The 25,861-nt window shown below is 42.8% G+C and overlaps 1 long non-coding RNA gene across 2 annotated transcripts in view; it reads left to right on the top strand.

The window, feature by feature from the left end:
• Positions 1–23,922, top strand: part of LOC124796283 — a 124,366-nt gene extending 100,444 nt beyond the window's left edge. The window contains exons 1-2 of one of the 2 annotated variants that reach the window (XR_007016736.1): positions 16,143–16,280; positions 23,397–23,922. This is a non-coding gene — a long non-coding RNA (uncharacterized LOC124796283). Of the gene's footprint in view, positions 1–16,142; positions 16,281–23,396 lie in introns of those variants that run through there. The other variant, XR_007016737.1, reaches the window with a different exon arrangement.
• Positions 23,923–25,861: the final 1,939 nt, after the last annotated feature.

The raw sequence follows: 25,861 nt of genomic DNA, 5'->3' as shown, positions 1-25,861 counted from the left end.
GAGTCAAACAGAGCTCGGATGGCGTGTACAGGTACAGCTGCCCATGCAGCTTCAACACGATACCACACTTCATCAAGTGTAGTGAATGGCGTATTGTGACGAGCCAGTTGCTCGGCCACCATTGATCAGACTTTTCAATTGGTGAGAGGTCTGGAGAATGTGCTGGCCAGGGCAGCAGTCGAACATTTTCTATATTCAGAAAGGCCCGTACAAGGCCTGCAACATGCGGTCGTGCATTATCCTGCTGAAATGTAGGGTTTCGCAGGGATCGAATGAAGGGTAGAGCCACGGGTCGTAACACATCTGAAACGTAAGGTCCACTGTTCAAAGTGCCGTCAATGCGAACAAGAGGTGACCGAGACGTGTAACCAATGGCACCCCATACCATCACGCCGGGTGATACGCCGGTATGGTGAAGACGAATATACGCTTCCAGTGTGCGTTCTCCACAATGTCACCAAACACGGCTGCGACCATCATGATGCTGTAAACAGAACCTGGATTCATCCGAAAAAATGACGTTTTGCCATTCGTGCACCCAGGTTCGTCGTTGAGTACACCTTCGCAGGCGCTCGTGTCTGTGATCCAGCGTCAAGGGTAACCGCAGCCATGGTCTCCGAGCTGATAGTCCATGGTGCTGCGAACGTCGCCAAACTGTTCGTGCAGATGGTTGTTGTCTTACAAACGTCCCATGTGTTGGCTCAGGGATCGAGACGTGGCTACACGATCCGTTAGAGCCATGCGGATAAGATGCCTGTCATCTCGACTGCTAGTGATAGGAGGCCGGATTGATCCAGCACAGCGTTCCGTATTACCCTCCTGAACCCACCAATTCCATATTCTGCTAACAGTCATTAGATCTCGACCAATGTCACTATACGATAAACCGCAATCGCGATAGGCTACAATCCGACCTTTATCAAAGTCGGAAACGTGATGGTACGCATTTCTCCTCCTTACACGAGGCATCACAACAACGTTTCACTAGGCGACGCCGGTCAACTGCTGTTTGTGTATGAGAAATCGGTTGGAAACTTTCCTCATGTCAGCACGTTGTAGGTGTCGCCACCGTCGCCAAACTTGTGTAAATGCTCTGAAAAGCTAATCATTTGCATATCACAGCATCTTTTTGTGTCGGTTAAATTTCGCGTTTGTAGCACGTGTGTAGCAATTTTAATGGCCAGTAGTGTATTATTCCCAGAATCTCACTTAAATGCAGAGTAATACCTTTTACAACATGAGCGTTTAAACAACTGGCAGAACTGAAGCTGTGAGGACTGGTCGTGAGTCGTGGTTGGGTAGCTCAGTTGGTAGAGCACTTTCTCGCGAAAGGCAAAGATCCCGAGCTAGAGTCTCGGTCCGGCACTCAGTTTTAATCTGCCAGGAAGTTTCATATCAGCGCACACTCCACTGTAGAGTGAAAGTCTCATTCTGGAAACATTCCCTGAGCTGTGGCTAAGCCATGTCTCCACAGTATTTCTTCCAGGAGTGCTAGTTCCTTCAAGCCATGTCTCCGCAGTATTTCTTCCAGGAGTGCTAGTTCGTAAAGGTTCTCAGAAGAGCTTCTGTGAAATCTGGAAGGTAGGAGACGAGGTACTGGCCGAATTGAAGCTGTGAGGACGGGTCAGGAGTTGTGCTTGGGTAGCTCAGTTGGTCGCCGTCACGGTAGCTCAGCGTGTTCCGTCAGAGGGTTAGATGCCCTCTGTAATTAAAAAAAAACTGAGTGAACCGATTAGTGATCAACTATAACAGGTGTCATGGTGCTTCCACCCCGAACATATCTAATGAACAATTCCGAAAAAATTGAGATCAGAAAAAAAAGAAAATTGGTAGAGCACTTGCTCGCGAAAGGCAAGGGTCCCGAGTTAGAGTCTCGGTCCAGCACACAGTTTCAACGTCTTTCGGCTTACAAATGTAGTTTCTTATTGTTCCTCGGTAAACTGGCATATGGCCAGGATAGCAATATGCTGACCACATGCACCTCCACACCTGCGTCAGTGATGCCTGTGGGCTGAGGGTGACACGGCGCCCAGTCGGTACCGTTGGGCCTCCATGGCCTGATCGGACGGAGTTTAGTTTTATTATTGTTCTCGGTGGTACCCGCCCACTGTTATTGACTATTTTAAAAATGTACCTTGTATCTACATGTAGAAAAACTTAAGTCGCCTGAGGCGTCTGCAGGTAGGCAACCACCTGTCACATCTTGAAGGCCAGGTTCTTTTTTTTTACTTATTTTTTATTTTTGTAAAGGCACATTTTTAAAATACCCAATAAATGCGGGTGGATGCCACGGATGGATTTGACGAACTCATGTGTCAATGTCGCACTCCTCTGTGATCACACCACAGGATGGCGTGAAGCAGGACCACTGAAAAAGCATAAGGACCCTTTACTGCTTTAAATCACGTTCAAATTTCGCCGAATGGTTTTGAACGGTCCGTAGTGGTTCCACCCCACACATCAGAGTAAAAATTGCAGTCGCACTGTACCCGAAGGGGTCTGTGGCCCTATGATGTCGGTCGAGAAGACTTTAATCGCATAAGAGGTGTCAACAGTGCCACAAGTTGTGAAGAACGTCGCTCTTTTGCACATCACACCGCGAATTGTCCCTTTTGGCAGCGAAATGAGTGGGAATCAACGTCCCAAGGAAAGTGTCGGTTTCATTGACGCCGTTTGTGCCACCCCCTGAGGCCGTTTAGATGTTGAGCGGCAGTGCATGTGCGATGTTTTCCTCGGTCACACAGCGTGATTTCAGTGCTGAACGTCGTGGTTCTGACCTCCATCGCAGAGGCGTCAAAGAAAGGATGACATGTAGGTAATACGGGATGTGACGACCTCCTTATCGTGTGACGTGTCCAAGGAGTGATTTTCAGCGAAATTTGGTGCCAATGTGACGTCATTTATCCATTTTATACGTCACGGGAAGTTCTGAACTCTGGTCTTTATTCGCACGTGTCCTTGCCTTGATGTTCGTAGCGTCGTCGATCCCGGGGGTGAGGTCGCAGGGAGCCACACTTTTGCACTGTTACAGAGGAAGGCACCTTTGAGCCAAATTTAACCCTTTCGGGACGGAGCGCGTTTCTCCAAAGCGGAGCAATTCGGGGTCCATTTCCGTTAGGTTTCTTTCATCGCTTGTAAAATCTAGTTTTTGACTTATCGGTGTAATTTTTTTTTGTAAATGAAGCTTAAAACATATCGCGCACTTTTGGACTTGGCGGTGGTATTAAAACAGAAAAAAAGAAAAATTTGATTTTTTCTTACTTTTTGTGGTCGAGAGGTGAAGCGTTGAATTAGACATATTAAAATTATTTGTATCTTATTCTTTAAAGTTTTAGCTTTAAAACGACATATAAAACACAGTTTTACCTGTTATGAGACGTCCGTGGGAAGAAAAATAAAAGTCCGTTTTGAGGGATGAAAAATTTAATTTATATCAATAAAATACAAAATTTCATAAAATTTGCTTAAAACAAACTTTACAACTTTGGCATATCGATTTTTCGATAGGCAACCGTATTGTACGAGTCCTTTCGGTACTTTGCTACTTTGTGATACCTGTTGAAGCACTCAGGTACATGAAGAGAAGGGTTGGACGGACAAATTTCGCAAAAAAAGGGGGACCGTTTTCGCCATCCTGACTTGGAGCGATCACTGCAAACGACACAGTCTCCTGTTTTCCGGTGTCTGTTCTTGCAATAGCATGGCACAGGCTGTGTTGGTCACCATAGAGCGTGGCCTCTTCCTCGATAGGTTGGTTGAGCCCTGACGTCGCCCAAAAGCTCCTTGAGGAGACTCTTCCGGAACTGCAAATGACTCTTTGGTGTCGCTCCTTTTTCTTTGCTATGATGACATTTAGCAAGAAGGCATTGACGATCCCTACCTGAAATTAGCCAGAACAATTACCCTTTTGTCAGGATGTGCCCCGTCCAGTCCCTAGATACAGCGCTGGGTGTGTGGCGCAACAATCGGGCCACGTATACGGGCCTCGGGTCCCGAAAGGGTTAAAACTTATGTTTCGGAATGGGAGGCAATTACGAAGTTCCGAAAAAAATGATCCCTTAATTCTTTTCCGCAGTGTATATATGGCATTTCGAAGTCATTGCGGCCGGCCGGGGTGGCCGAGCGGTTGTTGGCTCTACATTCTGGAACCGCGCGACCACTACGGTCGCAGGTTCGAATCCTGGCTCGGGCATGGATGTGTGTGATGTCCTTAGGTTAGTTAGATTTAAGTAGTTCTAAGTTCTAGGGGACTGATGACCGCAGAAGTTAAGTGCCATAGTGCTGCGAGCCATTTGAACCATTTTTGAAGTCTTTGCGACAAACGTCTACGGGTCAGGGGGAACAACTTTCGTTAGACACTAAATGGTCGCTGGCGCTTCCCGGCGACGGTAGGCATCCGATAGTACTCACGTGCCCTGGGATGACAGATTTCGCTGAAACTAACACGGTCTACTAAGCACGTTTGTTACACCATCCAGCCTAGTAAATTCATGAAGTGATCAGGAAACTTTAAGAACGAGTGTCTCCTTGCGGGGAAATATATTTTTGGAGAGAATCAGTAACTTTAATGGGCTCATCCTGCACCCTTTCACATGGAGCAACACACACGGCATACGTACACTGCAGAGTGCCTATACACTGCCACCTCTCGGGGGCATAACCAATACAAGACGCCTAGCATCGCCTGGAAGCAGCGAATATTTTGTTTCCAACAAACGTTGTTGCACATGTCACAATCTATCACCCCTAGACATTTGATACAAAGTGTTTGAAAAACTCTGAATACAGGCCGCAGAATCCAAACACCAGAGTCGTTCGACTGTGAAGCTATGCCGAATCCATGTCACTCGATTATCTGATCGGCGGAAGATAACAAAGTTACGGACTTCGAACGTTTTCAGCTATGCAGCGATATATTGTGAATGTACTCAAAGAATTTTACGGCTACTTTTGGACTCTATTTCTGGAGTACTTCACCAAGTAGGGACTTAAAGTAATTATATAATAATATGGGAACTTTGGTGGCTAGCTTTAACTTTCTCGTGTTTGCTGGATCTTGAATTTTAATCATTTCATTGAATCAAAACTTCAAATCAGTAATGACACTCTGATTATTCTTATATGTATTCTGCTCCGTTCTATGTAACCATGTGGCAGCACCATTGCATTTAGAATTTTGATAGATTTTATACTAGGTTGTTCTAAATAAGAATTTGCGCCTTTTCTACGTGATTTATTTGATCATAACCTGTTTCCCATTACAACCCGATATTATTATCCACATCCGGTTCAATAAATTTTAATATAAGTGTGGATGTTTTGGCTAGGCATATTGTTTGCTGTTTCTGCCTGCGCCTATGTAAGCTAGGCAGCTTGCATCACCAGCCGATGGGTCAGTTGAACTGGGAGAGAATAACAAATAAAGATTTCATTTTGTGTCGAGGGTTGAATGAAACTTAGCCGGTGTTTTTGTTCTACTGATTTTTATTTGTATGAACTAGTTTTCAGCTTATTAGGCCATCTTCAGATAACTACTGGCTATTGTTTACAAGGAGCTTGTGTTCTTACGAACCAGACATTCTGGACTAAGATACAACGCACTTGCATACGATCTTTAGTTGTGGTGTTGTTTTTGGAATTTTCAAACAGGTCTTTTGACATTTTGTTCTCTAAAACTTTTCTTTAACATCGCATTTTATGGTTTTTTGGTACCATATATGACAACATTTATAATTACTAGAATACACATTACTACAAATTTACAATTTTTTGGTATTTGTTGTGAACAGTTGCACTGAACTTTAATTGTTGGTTGTACAAGAGCGATGTTTTCTTTGGCGGTTACATTTTGTTATTAGAAAATTGTGCTTTAATATATGCCAAATAATACATTGTTATAGTTGAGTTACAGTTAGGAATGTAAACACATAAGGAATATTACATTTTATTGGGGTGTGAATTTGTTTACTATTGGGACACTTAGTGGTTAGTAGCAGCTTTACTTTATTGTATAAAGTTTAAGATCGGTGATGTGCTCAGTTGCAATTCGGCATTTAGAACCAGCTGGGGATTCAGGCCTAAGTTTTTGTTAATTTCAAGTGCTTCTAGTAGGCTGAATTTTCTGCCTTTGTTGGCTATATGTAGCACTTCTGTGTGTGTTAGATATTTGTGTCCTCCTATGAGCACATGTTCAGCAAAGGTGGAGTATGGTTTATTTAATCTCCAGCTGCGTTCATGTTCAGTCAGCCTTGTTGGTAGGGCCCAGTCCGTTTGACCAGTGTACAGTTTATTGCAGTCAGTGCAGATTATATTGTAGACACACACTGTTGCTTAGTTTATCTGCTTTGTCCTTGCTGTTGAATAGCAGATTAGCTGTAGTGCCTCTCACATAAAACTATGTTTTGTAGTTTTGGGCTTTCAGTGCTTGGCTAGTTCGTCTGGTAGCTTACCTAGATATGGTATAAAACACCAGTTGGTTTTTAGTGTAGTTGCTATTGCAGAGGGGGCATAATTGTAGGGCAAGATTTTCCTTCTTTGTTTCTTGTGCAGGATTTTTTCAACTAATTCAGGATTATAGCCATTGTTATATGCAATATATTTAATGGTGTCTACTTCTGTTTGGAAATTCTGTTTTGACATCGGTATGGATGTGAGGCGATGTGCCATGGAATCGAAGGCTGCATGTTTTTGTGTTATTGGGTGTTGTGAACATGAGGGTTTATGGGTTTACTGTAAATTTTGAAAGTCTGTATTTGTGGTGATATCTATGTTAAGGTCTAAAAAGTTAATGGATTTTTCACCTAGCTCCATGGTGAATTGTATGGTTTTGTGTTGTGAATTTAGATGCTCTAGGAATGTGTTCAGTTGTCTGTTGGTACCTGTCCACATACACAGTACATCTACATATCTGTACCAGTATTTAATATTATTACTGAGGGGTTCATTTTCTAGGAACTGTTTTTCGAAATTGTCCATGAAAAATAAGATTTCATTTGAAACTTCCTGGCAGATTAAAACTGTGTGCCCGACCGAGACTCGAACTCGGGTTCCGAGTTCGAGTCTCGGTCGGGTACACAGTTTTAATCTGCCAGGAAGTTTCATATCAGCGCACACTCCGCTGCAGAGTGAAAATCTCATTCTGGAAACATCCCCCAGGCTGTGGCTAAGCCATGTCTCCGCAATATCCTTTCTTTCAGGAGTGCTAGTTCTGCAAGGTTCGCAGGAGAGCTTCTGTAAAGTTTGGAAGGTAGGAGACGAGGTACTGGCAGAAGTAAAGCTGTGAGTACCGGGCGTGAGTCGTGCTTCGGTAGCTCAGTTGGTAGAGCACTTGCCCGCGAAAGGCAAAGGTCCCGAGTTCGAGTCTCGGTCGGGCACACAGTTTTAATCTGCCAGGAAGTTTCATATCAGCGCACACTCCGCTGCAGAGTGAAAATCTCATTCTGGAAGATTTCATTTACAATCAGTAAGTAAAATCTGCAACCTGTCACCTCCTTCTGAAGAAAATAGTAAACCCAACCCTCTCTTAAGGTCCAGAAGTCTTGTTTGTTCCATCCAATCATATTTTCGACTACTCCTTCCCACGTTGTAGCTATAACCGTGTAAATACCTCTCTCTACCTTTTGTCATCTAATTCCAACGCTTCCAAAATACGTAAACACCAACAAGCCACTCGTTATATTCATTGTACATAATGCAAGTATATTAATGCTGCACAATTCATAGTCACTATATCTCCGACAGGCAACAGATAAAAAAATCTCTTTACCTGATGCTTCATTATACTACACAACAGCAGTCACTTAGAGCGTAACAACGAGCCGCAGGATAGAAAATATTGTCCCTCAAGTGAAATGAATCTCACTTTGTAATACGTGCTCTTCATTCAACTGCTCCATCATTGACCAGCTTCTAAATATGGCCCATACACCACTAAAACTCAAGAAATGTGGATTCGCTATTTTCATCACAGAGGCCGCAAAAAACCTGTAGACTACGTATAGTACTCTAATTTCCAGTTACAAATCTAAACTCTGATGGAGGGCTGAAATTCTCGTTCAACAGTACTGATTTCCTTTTTCCCGGTATTGCCGAATCACTTGAGACGAATTTCCAGTCTCCCATATATCTCGAAGATACCAGATTTATACAGATTTTACACTCGTTTGCAACCAGAGACACTTTAAATTCAGTTCTGCTAAGACCGAGAGAAAATGCAGAAGCCTCGGTTTCTCGCAAGTGCTGAGCGAGAGACGACCAGAGTCCACAAACTGACGGTTCCGCATCCTACGTCTGCTGATTTCTAAATTTAGACGTCTTAGCGGCACCGCATGGTGACCTGTCTAACGTTCATGCATGCAGAAACGTCTGCGATATCAAAGGAAGCCTTTGACAGCGCTGCCCGCATCTGCTGAATATAACTAACACTCAGCCTGCGCTGTGTTTTGTTTTTCCCCCACCTCCGCAGTCGCTGGCGCCCGCTGAGTCGTTAGCGGGACATCGTGGGTGCTGTGTCCCAGCAAGCCTTGTAACAGATTGCGTGTTGCCAACTTAATAGAGTTCTTCCGCCTCACGCACGCTGAAATTATTTCGTAAACCCCACCTGTCTGTGGTCTGTAACTTTTACTCCAAGCAAAAGTTTGTCCGCTGACACTATCTTATACGGTTTATTGCTTCCAAAATACGAATAATTTCTGTCTCGAGCTACACAAGAAAGGTATCTGGGAAAACTCTAGACTGCTAGAATTTAAATGCGTAAAATTACGAAACGATAGCTGAGGAAACACATTAACTTGTCACTGAAATGCAGTCATGTTAACAAAATAGTGTTAATTATTTCAGACGACTGTAAATTATGGGTTCCATTTTGCAAAAACAGGAAGAAATTATGTAACAAAAAAAAATCCAGATACACACGCCTGAGGACATGTCAAGCTGGCACATGCTGCTCAATGCGTTTCTAAAAAGTTATTGCTGTTTGAGAAGAGCATCATCTCCTTGGTTACTACACAATGTATTGAGTCCAGTATTCACGATACATGGGTACCGTGAAAACTTGTACCACTTGCACACTACACTTACCTACTTAACAACAATCAAAACTGGACGTTCTTGCTCGGGCTGGAATGTCAACCTACTATTCTCATCTTTACATCACTCTTCAGTTGCATTTCTCTTGATAGAATTAGGCTAGCAGCGTGATCTCCACAAAGATATCTGAAAGAAAAAGAAATTCCTGGAACACATTACTCGGGTGACTGGAGCAGTACAACATGAAATTACTTTTTTGGCGAACGTCGCAATAAATCGAATATCGTTTTTGTTGTGGTCTGCAGTCCAGAGATTGGTTTGATGCAGTTCTCCGTGCTACTCTATCCTGTGCAAGCGTCTTCATCTCCGAGTAACTACTGCAACCTACTTAAATCCTTCTGAATCTGTTCAGTGTATTCATGCCTTGGTCTCCCTCTACGATTTTTACCATCTACACTTCCCTCCAATACTAAACGAACCCTTGATGCCTCAGAACCTGTCCTACCAACCGATCCCTTCTTCTAGCCAAGTTGTGCCACAAATTCCTCTTCTCCCCAATGATTTCCAGTACCTCCTTCTTAGTTATGTGCCCTACCCATCTAATTTTCACCATTCTTCTGTAGCATCACATTTCGACATCTTCTATTCTCTTCTTGTCTAAACTATTTATCGTCCATGTTTCACTTCCATAAATGGCTACACTCCATACAAATACTTTCAGAAAATACTTCCTGACACGTAAATGTATACTCGATGTTAACAAATTTCTCTTCTTCAGGAACGCTTTCTTGCCCTAGCCAGTCTACATTCTATGTCTTCTCTACTTCGTTCATCATCAGTTATTTTGCTCCCCAAATAGAAAAACTCATCTACTGCTTTGAGTGTCTCATTTCCTAATCTAATTCCCTCAGTATCACCTGATTTAATTCGACTACATTCCATTATCCTCGTTTTGCTTTTGTTGATGTTCATCTTATACCCTCCTTTCAAGACACTGTCCATTCCGTTCAGCTTTTCTTCCAGGTCCTTTACTGTGTCTGACAGAATTGCAATGTCGTCGGCAAATCTCAAAGTTTTTAATTCTTCGCCATGGATTTTAATTCCTACTCCAAATTTTTCTTTTGTTTCCTTTACTGCTTGCTGTATATACACATTGAATAACATCGGGGATAGGCTACAACCCTGTCTCATTCCCTTCTCAACCACTGCTTCCCTTTCATGCCCCTCGACACTTATAACTGCCAGCTAGTTCCTGTACAAATTGTAGATAGCCTTTCGTTCGCTGTATTTGACTCCTGCCACCTTCAGAATTTGAAAGAGAGTATTCCAGTCAACATTGTCAAAAGCTTTGTCTAGGTCTACAAATGCTAGAAACATAGGTTTGTCTTTCCTTAACCTATCTTCTAAGATAAGTCATAGGGTCAGTATTGTCTCACGTATTCCAACATTTCTACAGAATCCAAACTGGTCTCCCCCGAGGTCGGCTTCTACCAGTTTTTCCATTCGTCTGTAAAGAATTCGTGTTAGTATTATAGAATATCTATGTATCGTGATATGTTATACTCGGATAAAGGAATTAAAAAAGGTGTCCAAAAGTCGTAGTACGAAGAGAGGAGCTTATTTTGCTTTAATGTTAATAAATGTACTAAGTAAATACACCTCCGTTTTTGTGGAACAATTTACTTATAATTTAATCTGAAAGGCCTTGAAAAGAAATTTACTGTGTTGACATGCATCACGAAGCCTAAATAGACACTTTCCATCGGAAAATTGAAAAATATATCATCCATATTTACCAGTTTTTCGAACTTGTTTTACATAACGAATCCTTGCCTGCTTCAACAAACGTCAGTCTACCCCTACTTTTAACTGCTGCTGTTAGGCAGCAGTCACAAAACAACACGTCATTCCGTTTCCAAACTCATCGCTGTCTCTAGAGTTAAGTACCACACAGGAATATGCTTCGCCTTTCGCCTGCTGTCGCTCTCTGTGTAGCAGATATGTCGACAATAAGGCAAAAAACACGTAATTCTTCCTAGACAGGACTCAAATTCACACATCAAAAGAAACTGTATAGTACACATGCCACTTCTAATAAAGAAGAAGCACAGATGCCATTTCTGTTAATTACCTCTCTTAATTATAGCTTTAATTCCATCTGCATTCTTCGCTTCTAATTGTAGTTCATTATTACCTTTTATAAAGAAACCAGTTGTCAACACAGCTGTTATCCTGGAGACGGGTGAGACAGATGAACTCAGTAAAACGCTGCTGGTGTATCCCAGTCAAGCCGTCCACTGTGTAACTAACTTGCCTAACTTGCCGTTGATATGTCGTCAATACCAGAAACGAAATACTACCGTCGTCTTATGTAAAGTATCGGCTCAGTAATTAGATGGACGAAAATTCTCCAGGTGATATGAAGATACAACTGAGACTAATCTCTGTCACGGTTTTTTGCCTGAAGCGACTTTTAGCTTGCAACATGATTCCAGTTTTATTACATGAGGAGTATATTAGACTGTAAGCTCGGCTTTGTCACTTGTGCTATTACCTCAGGTTATCAAGCAAGGAGATTCCATATCACAAACTATTTTTAACATAACTAGAAGAAGTGTTCAGATTCTTAAACTGTGAAAAAGAAGCAGAAATACATATAAATGTAATATATGAGAGCCATTTTCGTTTTGGTGTTGATATTGTACTGATTGCCTCCAGTGCAGACAAACTTTAGAAACGATTAGAACTTAATTCTGTATCTGAAAGCAGACATGACAATTATAATAAGAAAAAATAATTTGCAACTAGCCAATGGAAAATAAGGTGGTACGAGTTAACAATGAAGTTATAAAATCAGTTCATGAGTTTTTATTTTTAGTGCTGTTGAAGACGAGTTGACGGCACAACTCTCTTCCCTTCTCCCGTCCCCTAAAACTTAATATCACCATAAATAAATTGTCATTGCACACACCTTGCCGCAAAATATTAAATACAGTACAATGCCAGTATATCTACTTTGAGTATTAAGAGAAGCTTGAAACCAATTTAAGAAAGAAAAATCGTTACTGGCAATCAATTTCATTTTGTACTGAACACTTCAAAAGTTAATCAGCTGTCTGAATGTCCAATAGAGACGGGTTACTTTTACAATACCAGTTTTTCAAATACTGACTATGCAACACACTAATGAAATGAATTACTTTTTGTTAGTACTATTCACTGAAAATAAATTACTGTAAACAATCTTCGCAAAGCTCATCCCACATTTAAAACAGTAAAGATATTTGATATCTTAATCTATAGGCAGTCTGTGAAATACAATTCCTTCATCAGCCTTTATATTTACACAAATGGTAAATCATTAAAAGTCTCACACACTATTATTTTTATGAAGGATTTACTTATCTCAGATTACATGAAAATTAATCAGTGAAATAAAAAACCCACAGAAAATATCTGAATAGTTAACACAAATATTTATTGTAAAAAACTGTTTAATAAAGGGAGACACGTATGAGAGCCAAACATACATTTCTGCTAACCATACAAATATACATACAAAGTTTCACTGTACTGGTTCGCTTTAGGTAAAGTAAGTCTGATGTCAGGGTATTCCTACACCACTGTCCATTTCATTTCACATAATTAGCCTTCCATTTTGTAGTGTTGCTGAACTAATACTGTATTTCTGTATTTTCCTTCCTTTTGACTGTGATACGTAAGTTTCTGTCGCTAACATTTCTTTCATCGAATACATTTGTTCACGAACAGAAAATAGTATCTTTTCCAAAGCATTCGGAAGTTCACTGTCTTGTCCACCACCGAATACATTAAGGATATGCTGAGAAATGTTTGCTATCTTTCCTCTTAAGTTTTTTAAAATGGTTATGCATCTAATGAGTGACACTGTCTGTAACCACGGACGTACACGCGTTGCACTCACATTTATGTCTGGGGACACAAGCTCATTACTAGTATGGAATCAGCACTGCCTTTGTATATATTAATAACGAGGGGCTCATTAAGATCATTAAAAACTGTTCAGTACTGCTCCACGTAATGTAGATTTATAATGGTGCACTTCAAAAGTGAATCATTACGCACCTTGCTATCGCGCGGTTTTCCATAAACGAAAATCCAATTATTGTACAATAGATTTGTGTTCGGACATGCCCGAAAGAACAGACACCATATCCATATAAGTAGTATATATGCTACTGGCCATTAAAATTGCTACACCATGAAGATGACGTGCTACTGATGCGAAATTTAACCGACAGGAAGAAGATGCTGTGATATGCAAATGATTAGCTTTTCAGAGCATTCACACAAGTCTGGCGCCGCTGGCGACACCTACAACGTGTTGACATGAGGAAAGTTTCCAACCGATTTCTCATACACAAACAGCAGCTGACGGGCGTTGCCTGGTGAAACATTGTTGTGATGCCTCGTGTAAGGAGGAGAAAGGCGTACCATCACGTTTCCTACTTTGATAAAGGTCGGATTGTAGCCTATCGCCATTGCGGTTTATCGTATCGCGACATTGCTGCTCGCATTGGTCAAGATCCAATGACTGTTAGCAGAATATGGAACCGGTGGATTCAGGAGGGTAATACGGAACGCCGTGCTGGATCCCAACGGCCTCGTATCACTAGCAGGCGAGATGACAGGCATCTTATCCGCATGGCTGTAACGGATCGTGCAGCCACGTCTCGATCCCTGAGTCAGCAGATGGGGACGTTTGTTTGCAAGACAACAACCATCTGCACGAACAGTTCGAGGACGTTTGCAGCAGCATGGACTATCAGCTGGGAGACCATGGCTGCGGTTACCCTTGACGCTGCATCACAGACAGGAGCGCCTGCGATGGTGTACTCAACGACGAACGTGGGTGCACGAATGGCAAAACGTCATTTTTTCGGATGAATCCAGGTTCTGTTTACAGCATATGATGGTCGCATCCGTGTTTGGCGACATCCCGGTGAACACGTGGATCTACCCTTCATTCGATCCCTGCGAAACCCTACATTTTAGCAGGATAATGCACGACCGCATGTTTCAGGTCCTGTATGGGACTTTCTGGATACAGAAAATGTTCGACTACTGCCCTGGCCAGCACATTTTCCAGATCTCTCACCAATTGAAAACGTCTTGTCAATGGTGGCCGAGCAACTGACTCGTCACCGTACGCCAGTCACTACTCTTGGTGAACTGTGGTATCGTGATGAAGCTGCATGGGCTTCTGTACCTGTACACGCCATCCAAGCTCTGTTCGACTCAATGCCCAGGCGTATCAAGGCCGTTATTACGGCCAGAGGTGGTTGTTCTGGGTACTGATTTCTCAGGATCTATACACCCGAAGTGCGTGAAAATGTAATCACATGTCAGTTCTAGTATAATATATTTGTCCAATGAATACCCGTTTATCATCTGCATTTCGTCTTGGTGTATCAATTTTAATGGCCAGTAGTGTAGTTCTGGCAATACCGGCCATGACCTTCTTCTTCTGTGCATATGCACAAATATTACCCGAACTCTTGCGGGACTTGGTAAGAATGCCTTCCACGAGTAATGAGTGTGTTGGGTAGCGACACTACGAATGTAGTGTGTGGACATATAAGGGAAGAACGTGGGTCTCGCGGGAGGCCTGCGCAAGATACTCCCTGCAGTCGCACAGTTCTCCGTGCCCTCGGTGGCTGAGGTGGATAGAGCGTCTGCCCTGTGAGCAGGAGATCCCGGGTTCGAGTCCCTGTCGGGGCACACAGTTTCACCTGTCCCCGTCGGTATATATCAACGCCCGTAAGCAGCTGAAGGTATTAATATATAAATCTAATTTTACGGTTTATAGTGGCCCCACTTCGGCACACATGTTTTATCTAGAATAATCAAATGTTTCCCGCTCAACCATTAATACGATCCTTTCCTGTCACTGTAATTACCAAGTGAGACATTACTAAAAGACGTGTTATTTGATTTAAAAGAACTGAAATACATTGGCCACTAATACTTAAGTTTGGCTTTTTCATGAAATTAGAAGCAGCGATAGCTGTAGTTCATATACCATTGGGATACATTTCGTTAACTGCTTTCTACAATTATATGAAAGAAATTTATTGCATATTAAGAATAACGGCAAAATAATGGCGTAGTGAAGCTAATTTCTGTATTTACATAGAAGTGATTATATTTTCTGTGTTCTGTATATGTATTACTAATTGAGGAACCTGGCGATGCCCAGTTAGTTATTTCCTCCAGTCTTTTGCTAATCCATTTCCTTCTCCCTTCTCTCTCTGTCCATCTCCTCCTTCCCCCTCGCACTGTCCTTGTCTTCCTTCCTTCTTTATCTACCACCTCCTCCCCCCTCTCTCTACCCATTCTCTCTCTCTTTATCCCCTCTCCTCCCTCCGCTCTCTATCCATCTCTCTACCTCTGTTCATCACTTCTACCCCTTCCTCTCTTTGCCCATCACCTCGACCCCTTTCTCTCTTTGCCAGTCTCTACCACCCCTCTCTCTGTCCTCCCCCTCAACCACCCACTCTCCTCCCCCTCTCTCTGTTCATTTCCTCCTTCCCCACCCCCTCCGTCAACCTGCTTCTCCCCTCTGTCTGGCTGCTTCTTCCCACTTCATCCTCCCCCTCTGTCCATCTCCTCCTCTTTCCTTTCTCTGTCCATCTCCTCCCCTCCCCTCTGCCAGTTTCCTCCTCACCTACTTCTGTCCATTTCCTCCTTCTCCATTTGTACCCTTCTTCCCACTCGCTGTCTCTCCATCGCCTCGTCCTCCTTTCTCTCTCCAAGTTATCGCACTCAGCCCAATAGGAGGGTGGCAATTCTTACCCCCACAGTATTTTTTTCCATATTGTAATTAAAAAGTACACCAAATTTGACTGAAATAGTTCCAGGGGTTTAGGATGAACTTTTTTCACCTGGTCGCATACGCACATGTCAAACATATTTCACACATATTAAATACATTTCACGCGTATTTCTACACATATTTCACCCAACGAATTTCGCCCTGCAGTTTCATTATCACACAGCGTAACGTTTACGACGTTGTATCTCCTGAACTACGTGCTGCACACTGATATAATTTTGCAAGTACATCCAGTGGTATATGTGCCTACGGTCTGAGAAATGTGTTGTGAACAGAATTAGTAGTAAAAAAGTATTAAATTAAAACGACATGCAAGCTGCGGTAGTTTCCCACGCATCTCATTCTGTTCGTCTTCATATGTCCTGAACTATTTTTGTAGGTAAGTACATTCAGCGGAAAATGTGATACTGTCTGCGAAAAGTGTTGCCAATAGAGTTGGTAGCAAAGTAGTAACGAATGTAAACGTCTTATATGACTCGGTAGTTTTTCCCGCATTCGCTGCTGCTGAGGTATCTAGTGAACTAAGTGTCGTAAAATGTTGTAATTGTTCTGGTACATTCACTGGCCTACACTGCTTTTTGGCCCCCACTCGTTTGATAAGTGGATGGTTCTTACCCCCAATGAGCAGGTTGTGAGTTGAAATGGTGAGAAAAGAAATTTGTAGGACAATTTGACTAACGGAAGAGATCTGTTGACTGGGCGCATCCTGAGACATGGGGGTACAATCTGATGATGGAGGGGTGTTTGGCTGGTAAAAATTGTAGAGGGTGACTAAAGGCTTGAATACAGTAAGCAGGTTGAAATGAATGTAGGTTACTGTAGTTATACAGAGATGAAGAGGCTTCCACGAGATAGGCTAGCGTGGAGAGGTGTATTAAACCAGTCTTTCTAGACAGTAAATGCTATGTGTACCGAGTTTGGTTGAAATCGATACCTTGACTTAGGAGGACATGTGGAACATACACATATCAAAAAAAGTTCTGCATCACCTCGGTTCCGAGAATTCCGAAACCTGTACAGAAAATTGGAATAGAGATCAGCATAAACATCATTTCCGACCTTTTTGTTGCTCATGAAAACCACACACTGCATGTTATATACAGCGAGACTTTCAGAGTGGTGGTCACATTGCCTTACACACTGGTACGTCTAATACCCAGTAGTACGTCCTCTTGCATTGATGCATGCCTGTATTAGTCGTGGCATACTATACACAAGTTCATCAAGGCACTGTTGGACCAGCTTGGCCCACTCCTCAACGGCGATTCGGCATAGATCCCTCAGAGTGGTTGATGGGTCACGTCGTCCACGAACAGCCCTTTTCAATCTATCCCAGGCATGTTAATGTCTGGGGAATATGCTGGCCACTCTAGTCGAGCGATGTCGTTGTCCTGAAGGAAGTCATTCACAACATGTGCACGATGGTCGCGTTGCTGTCAGGGTTCCTACTGCAGTAGTAGCCCCTGGGCGGCCTGACCGAGGCTGGTCATCGACAGTTCCTTTCTCTTTGTATCTCCTCCATGTCCGAACAACATCGCTTTGGTTCAGTCCGAGACGCCTGGACAGTTCCCTTGTTGAGAGCCCTTCCTGGCACAAAGTAACAATGTGGACGCGATCGAACCGCGGTACTGTATTGATCGTCTAGGCATGGTTGAACTACTGACAACAAGAGCCGTGTACCTCCTTCCTGGTGGAATGACCGGAACTGATCGTCTGTCGGACCCCCTCCGTCTGATAGGCGATGCTCATGCTTGGTTGTTTACATCTTTGGGCGGGTTTAGAGACATCTCGGAAGAGTCAAAGGGACTGTGTCTGTGACACGATATCCACAGTCAACGTCTGTATTCAGGAGTTCTGGGAACCGGGATGATGCAAAACTTTTTTTGATGTGTGTACATACATAAGTACATCCACTTTTTATAATTTATGTGAATGTAACCCTGGCTATAGCAATTTTACATTTGATAATGACTACTGCTATCTGAAAAATTTTATTGAACTTTATTGCTAAAATCGTGGGTATTTAACTTCATAAAACATAACGTAGAACGTCTGTTAAGATGACATGAAATAACTTCCATGGTATGAAAGGGAGTTGTAGATGGTGAAAATTGTAGAGGAAAACAGCAAATAATTGAAGACGTATGTTGCAAGTGCTACTCTGAGATGAAGAGGTTGACTTAAGAGAGTAATTCGGAATCTGTGGCGGGCCGCATCAAACCAGTCAGAAGACTGAGACTAATATACGAGGGCTATCTACAAAGTACATTACGTTTTGGAATTAAAAATAAATAAAGTATTAGAAAATTTTTTTATTATGTACAGATGAAAGCCACACTTAAATACTACTTTCCTACATAGTTGCCATTTAAATTAAGGCACTTATCATAGCATGGACGAGCTTGGAAATTCCTTCGTCGTAAAATTCGGCCGCCTGCGCCTTCAACCACGTAATGACTGTCCTTTGGGACAGAAAAGCTGTGATTTTTGTGGATTTCCTGGAAAGAGGCACTACAATAAACTCTCAAAGGTATTGCCAAACTCTGCACAACCTCAGAAGAGCAATACAAAACAAGCGCAGGGGAAAGTTGGGCTCAAAGATCTTGCTGATTCACGACAACGCCCGGGCCCACACGACAAATGCCACTCGTGAAGTTCTCGAATCTTTTAAGTGGGAGTTGTTCCCTCATCCGCCGTACAGTCCCGACCTGGCACCGAGCGACTTCCACCTACTCCCAGCAATGAAGAAGTGGTTGGCTATGCAGCGTTTTGATGACAACGCACAGCTTCAAGAAGAGGTAACCACGTGGTTGAAGGCGCAGGCGGCCGAATTTTACGACGAAGGAATTTCCAAGCTCGTGCATCGCTACGATAAGTGCCTTAATTTAAATGGCAACTATGTAGAAAAGTAGTATTTAAGTGTGGCTTTCATCTGTATACAATAAAAAAAATTTCCAATACTTTATTTATTTTTAATTCCAAAACGTAATGTACTTTGTGGATAGCCCTCGTATATATGAATCGGGGCATTTTTCTTTGATTTTTCAATGTGTGAATTTAACGTTACCGCCCTACACACAAGACAGTAACTTTTGCTAACATTATTCAATCAAACAGATACCGTTTCATAGCTTTTACTCAAGCATGAGGTGGCAACCATAAATTATCATTCAGTAACCAATATCTCAGTCAGTCTGAGTTACGTAAATAGTTAAAATTTTGGCTATCTACAGTAATTTAATGACTTGAATAGAAAGTTTGTTTCCGATAATTGTTGTGCAGTACACTTAATTGTTAGATAACAATCAATGATAATCTTGTTGGCACTCTTTTGGCCAAAGTTATTCTTTGGAATCTATGCCTTTTCTGTGAAGTACAGAACATTGGGTTACATGTATTATTTGTACACGTTAGGCACAAATCGTGCTACAATGGTTTGAGGTGCATGTTAGTGAACTCAGCTTAATGTCGTCGCCACTAAATTCGCCTTATCTGTTCCCGACAGAACACATTTGGCGTAAAACACATTTGGGACGCTATCGAGCGCCCACTCCACAAACCATCGTCCGCAATCTACGGGAACTGCGTTGCCTGTGCGTGGGCCTCTGGGGCCACATACCTCCGGAAACATACTAGAACTCGTTGAATCCATGTCACGCATAATCACTGTTGTACTACGTTCCAGATGAGGACCAACACGCATGAAGCAGGTAGTCATGATTTTTGGGATTACCAGTGTACCTTTCGTAGATTTTGCTTTTTGGACTAAATTGAACATAAAATGCAAATTGTCAACAGTGAACCGTTGCCGTGGTGCAGGTTCATCTGCGCAGGAGTGAAGGGCAGTGTTTCAGTGAAACACGGGCGACAAACAATTGGAGCAAGAACAGAACAGAAGCTTTTGAAATGCAAAGCTACAAAAGAATGCTCAATGAGCAGGTTGTGAGTTGAAATGGTGAGAAAAGAAATTTGTAGGACAATTTGACTAACGGAAGAGATCTGTTGACCGGGCGCATCCTGAGACATGGGGGTACAATCTGATGATGGAGGGGTGTTTGGCTGGTAAAAACTGTAGAGGGTGACTAAAGGCTTGAATACAGTAAGCAGGTTGAAATGAATGTAGGTTACTGTAGTTATACAGAGATGAAGAGGCTTCCACGAGATAGGCTAGCGTGGAGAGGTGTATTAAACCAGTCTTTGGACTGAAGATCACAGGAGCAACATCTTTTGTATTTTTCTTTCAGCGGTTTCTTTTTCCTTTATTTTAGTTCCTCACAACGAGGTGGACTGGAAGTAGAAAGAAACCACACTGACGGCAAATATTGATGATTTTTAGGACTTGACAATTGAAATATAGTCGCTCATGATAATGTGAATGATGTAGGCGATAATTAAAAACGACAATTATCGTGATGAAAGTGGAATTATTATGTCTGAGGAGCCATCTAGAACCGCGGGTAGCCACTAAGTCAGCAAGGTGGAGGAAGGGAGAGGGAGAAAATGGAAGGATGGTATTAGGTGGAGCGTTGTGAGTAGGGTTCGAAAGAGGGCTATATCCCGGGATGGATTTTGTCATTTTGGAGTGAAAGTTGGTTGAAATTCCGGCTGGGGAGGATGGACGAGGCATATAGATGCATGGAAGGTGGTATATGGATGTAATGGTGCAACAGGATATCTGGATTGGTGATTAGTAGGAGGGATGGGTTTTGCGATTAATGTATTGTATCTGGAGGTGTTCTAGATACAGAAGAAGGTGTAGGGAGTGTATGAGTTGGTATAGGATACGAGTTGGAGAAGGTGATGTAGAAGGCAGGGTGGAGTGCATATCTTTCCAGGATTTTCGAGGATTTCAAGGGATTTGTAGAACTTAGGAGGGGCAGATTTCCAAGCAACATTGGCATAGGACGGATAAGGGACTTAGAGGTGAAGATAATGGTGTAAGGATGTAAACCAAAGTTGCAGCCTGTTAGTAGTTTTAGCAGGTTTGGGACTTCGTGTTGGATGGTAAGAAGATGCGCATTCCTTATTAGTTTTCAAAAGTCAAGGGTTTGTCCTGTACACTGTACTGTGTTACTCAGGCTCACAGCTTTAATTCCGCCAGTACCTTGTCTCCTACCTTCCAAACTTCACAGAAGCTCATATCAGCGCACACTCCGCTGTAGAGTCAAAATTTCATTCTAGAAACATCCCCCAGGCTGTGGCTAAGCCATGTCTCCGCAATATCCTTTCTTCCAGGAGTGCTAGTTCTGCAAGGTTCGCAGGAGAGCTCCTGTGAAGTTTGGAAGGTAGGAGACAAGGTACTGGCGGTATTAAAGCTGTGAGGACAGGGCGTGAGTCGTGATTGGGTAGCTCAGTTGGTAGAGCACTTGCCCGCGAAAGGCAAAGGTCCCGAGTTCGAGTATCGGTCCGGCACACAGTTTTAATCTGCCAGGAAGTTTCATATCAGCGCACACTCCGCTGTAGAGTGAAAATTTCATTCTATACTTGGAGTTGCCAAACTGTACACTATGCTGGACAGCAACAACACGATGAGGAAACTACACTGCCTGAAATTTACGTCAACGGCCAGGGCAGGTAACCGGAACGTCAACAACTACAAGGCAGAAGATTCCGCTAGTGCACTTCAAGTAAGCAAATACCGTAAAACTATACCGGAGCGTGGCTAGAATTTTCCAACTTGAAAACCACATTGTTGCTCGTGGGAATATCCCAACACCCAATAAAGAACTCCAAACGACAGAATTTGAACAGTCTTGACTTGCTGGTAGATTAAATCAAAACTCAACTTTCGTGTCTAGGATCGGTGAGCCACGAACCTCGTAGCAATGGGAGCAGCACCACACACTGCATAGAGGCCGCTAGTGAGCCCGGCCAAACAACATGCCTCGGAGATTTCCTCGCCAGCTGACGAACTGCCCAGGCCCGGAAACAGTGAAAGGATCAAATATACGTTGGCTGATGAGATGACCAACCGAACGACCAACCGACGGTCGTCCCGCTCCAATCTCCCTCCGTCGGACAGTTCATGTGTGTCGCCAGCGGCCGGCGAGCACTGGCTGTCGGTGCCTCACCGGCGCTCCGTCCCTTGACTTCGCTGCTGCTGAGTCACGACTGCACTGCTGGTCCGTCCCGAACTGACTGTCAGACACACGACGATCCGGAAATACTATCGGTCACTCCAGAGATGGTGCGACACCGCACTAATCGATACGCGCTGCTGCTGCCTTTCACGGGAAAGTAAGTCAGGAAGTTAGTGACGACAGTAAATGGGATAAGAAAACGAGGCGGCAATACCGTAATAGAAGATGACAAACAATAAATGGGATAAACGCGATCCGTGCACTACTCAGTCTGCAGTGTACAGGATGCAAAGGAGGGATGAAAGATTAGAGCCTTGAGGCACACCTGCAGTGGGGCGGAACAAGCAGTAACAGGAGCGGTTGATTCTGACATATTTAGGACGATGGAGAAGGAAGGATGCTACAAGGCGGACACAGACCACTGAGAGTGCGGGGTTTGCAGGTTGAAGAGCAATCTAGAGTACCATTCACACTCGAATTCTTTTTGGATATCAAGGGAGACAAATATGGTGGATTTTCTTTTACTTAGTTCATCGGAGATAAAGTGGATAAGGTAAAGAAGTTGGTCATCGATGGAACAATTGGGACGAAAGCTACCTTGGCTGTTGGGGTTAGGTAGGTGGGTTGCAAGGTGGTCGTGGATATGATGGGTAAGAGCGGTTTCAAGGATTTTGCGCCGGCCGATGGTGGCCGAGCGGTTCTAGGCGCTACCAGCTGGAACCGCGCGACCGCTACGGTCACAGGTTCGAATCCTGCCTCGGGCGTGGGTGTGTGTGATGTCCTTAGGTTAGTTAGGTTTAAGTAGTTCTAAGTTCTAGGGGACTGATGACCTCAGAAGTTAAGTCCCATAGTGCTCAGAGCCATTTGAACCACTTTTGAAGGATTTTGCAGAAAACTGACGAGAGATTTCAGAGGGTGGTTTATCAAATTTGAGGAAGACGAGGACTTTAGATGGGTTGTTACTGCTTTGGGTAAAAAAAAAAAAAAAATGGTTCAAATGGCTCTGAGCACTATGGGACTTAACGTCTGAGGTCATCAGTCCCCTAGAACTTAGAACTACTTAAACCTAACCAACCTAAGGACATCACACACATCCATGCCCCAGGCAGGATTCGAATCTGCGACCGTTGCGGTCACGCGGTTCCAGACTGAAGCGCCTAGAACCGCACGGCCACTCCGGCCGGCTTTGGGTAAAATTCTGTTTAGAGGATGGTATTGTAAAGGATGACAAGGGTTCCAGGATAGACTATGGGATATGTTTGAGGTGGAACTGTCACTGACGTTTTGAATGTGTAGGTTTTATAAGCAGCATTGCGGGATTTTAAGGTCCTCTTGCAATCTCCAGCTATGTAGGAGTAGTGAGGCTGGGAATTTTCCTTCCATGTAAAGTCTTTGTTTTGATTTTGCAATTTCAGGCTGCATCAGACAACAAAAAGCTGGCAAGGTGTAAGCAAGGGGCCGGTGAATAGCGGCTAATTCGGCGAGCGGGGGCTGGCGTGACCTCTGGCGGGTGATGCGCCATCGATCTGCGGCCGCCGCCGCGCTCGGAACGCCCAGCACTCGCCGGCTCCGCTTCAAAACACTGGCGCCGAAAACAACAACAGCGTCACAGGAGCCCCACTGGAGCGGGGAAATGTCTCGCTCATGTGGCTGAGTGGCGATGCAGTCAAATGAGGCAAGCTGACACAGACTCGTGTGACATTATAGCGGTCATCACTGTAAGCTACTGGTATGGCATACAGTTGGTTGGTTTACACAGATGTTGAAGCCGCGCTCTACTGCAGTTGCCATTTCTTTTATATCTCTAGAAAAAAGGTTCATTATCGAATTTACGAACGTGTTTGCACTATTTGCTTCAGTATTCTTGCAGCTCGTACAAATCAAGTTCTACAATTTACTATGAACGCCCAAAATTCTTTAATAAACCCTTTCATAAACCACTACACTTTTATTTCTTGCTCCTGAACTCTCCCATCGTAGCCAATTTTTCTAATTAATAAAAAATATTGAAGTAATATATCGACCGGGAGACCCCGTCTGCAGTCGTTGGCCGCCTGGTGAGTCTTTTTACTTGGTTCCTACTTTGCCAACTATAAAGGCACATTTGCATGCCATATTGGATGTTATATAAAAACACTGCGAGTTGTAATCTCACTAGGCACTCGATTCTGTAAAGAATTTATATTTATGAAAGTAAGTAGAATTATTTAACTGTAGGCTTATTCGTTGAATATATCTGATTTAACTAACTGTGTAAACTTTTTATGTTTAGTAGACAGTCACCTCTGTACGACGTATTGACATGGCTGGCAAATTATTCTAATATTGAGATTTAGATTTTGAGTCCGCACCTACCGCAGCAGTCTTTGGAAACGATTTAAATACGAAGTCCGATTATTTGAATCACATTTCACGGTCAACTACGAATAACATTGCATTTACGAAAAAGCCATTGTCAAGCGTCTGATACCAAATAATTAAACGTCCACGTTCCAGATAAGCAAATATTAATTACAACCAATCACTATAATACATAATATATAATAATTAATATTTTATTTATTTATTTTATATTGGCGACCGTGACAGGACGTTGTTATTTTGTCATTTGTTACATTGTTCTCTTTGTTTCATGTGAAAAATCAACTTTCTGGACCTGGACTTGAATATATGAGAAATAACAAAAATCTGAAGATATTTGCCAATTCTGAAATTTTGCGGGAAGACGCAACGAAGCTTCCAGCAAAATAAGATAAGACGCAGCATCTTTGCATTGGCAGGCTTGACCAGATGCATAATTCAGTGTATTAGTAGATTCTGTAGTATTTCTTTCGCGTGTAGCAGTTTTCAGTGATAAATTTCATTCTCAGTACTTTTCCTTAAACAATAACTTCTGCAACAATACCAATACACGAGTGTACAATATGGCCGACTTATGTACGATACGTTGTAACATGGCCAGCAGCCATTAAGAATAATCCGTTATTCAGTTTACACTTTTAAATTAACAAACAGCCATTGTTGCTACGAGCGATTCATGTTCAACTGCATTTTATTTTAAACCAGTGTCAAACTTTATTTTCTTGAAGCATATCTTAACGTGTGGCATGGTCATAACTAGAAAACAATACGCCAAGATGGAACAGCAAAGACATACTATTCAGACGCAATGTGACTCGGACGCGAGACAAATGTTTGAAAATGACTTTACGACAGCAACCGGTAGTGACGATTCATCAAATATTGACGCAAGTGTTAACGGAAATTTTGACAATAGGCCGTCCACCACAAAAATTTCAAAGTCTCAGTCAGAGCCCATGTTAATACATGACGTCACGTCTAATGACGCGGAGGGGGCAGTGACCTTGCGAACAGTAAACATTGCCAACATGTTACAAATGCTAATGAAACAAAACGCAGAAAATATGGCAACCTTAAAGACACAAAATGACGAAATTAAATCTGATCTCATAGCAATCAAGACATGTAATGACACTTTATGTAAACGTGTGGAACTTATAGACGCCACACTGACCAAACAGATGACTGAACTCAGTACGAAATTTTCCAAGCTTAATACGATACAAGAAAAGACTACAAGTGACGTAGCACTTTTACAGACACAAGTAAAAAACCTTAATGTCACGTGTGAAGCTCTTACTGAACAAATTCAAACATATCCTTCAGTACATGACTACCTTGAAAAACGAATTACTGACGTGCAGAATAAATTTGACGATGTTGAACAACACCTGACTGACAGATTACAATCTGATGCCACAGCTCATTTTCAAAGTATTAATAAGGAATTTCATGATTGGGTAGAGAACAAAGACAAACATTTTGATAGATGCATACGTGAAAATTTGCCAACAATTGT

This window comes from Schistocerca piceifrons, chromosome 4, assembly GCF_021461385.2.
Source record: "Schistocerca piceifrons isolate TAMUIC-IGC-003096 chromosome 4, iqSchPice1.1, whole genome shotgun sequence".
Lineage (NCBI taxonomy): Eukaryota > Metazoa > Arthropoda > Insecta > Orthoptera > Acrididae > Schistocerca > Schistocerca piceifrons.
This window is presented reverse-complemented; position numbering and strand designations above follow the sequence as displayed.